The following is a 471-nucleotide window of genomic DNA, read 5'->3' as shown; positions in this document are numbered from 1 at the left end:
CAGTGGCTAGCTAGCACCGTTTAAAAGCTGAGAAAAGGCTCTTTCATGTGACACATGTGTGATGAGTAGCCTACTTCTCGAGGAGTTCAGAGAAGAATGGGTGAATTTGGACGCACTTCATGCTTGTAGTGAATTAAAGTAAACTTCAAATTAGCGCGATTTACCCTTATATGCTACTGCACATTACAAGATCTGTACGAGATGATCCGCAGCACTGAAGTGATAAATGATTTAACTCTTTGTGTAGCGCATGTGAGCGCTTTTTTTCCCATTTCAACCTGAATATTTGTGCGGACATTTCAGTCGTAATTTGACATTCGTGTGGACACGTCCTTCGGTCCCCACGCAAATCTACGCCCCTGTCGCTGCTGCATGCCAACCGTTTCCGAGCCTTGAGAAAAACTCTTTTACACCTTAAGTTAGATGGCAAAAGGTGTGGGTGGAAGTTGGCGGGTGCATGTGTATGTGTTT

This window comes from Alosa sapidissima, chromosome 12, assembly GCF_018492685.1.
Source record: "Alosa sapidissima isolate fAloSap1 chromosome 12, fAloSap1.pri, whole genome shotgun sequence".
NCBI lineage: Eukaryota > Metazoa > Chordata > Actinopteri > Clupeiformes > Clupeidae > Alosa > Alosa sapidissima.
Note: the sequence above shows the minus strand (reverse complement) of the source record.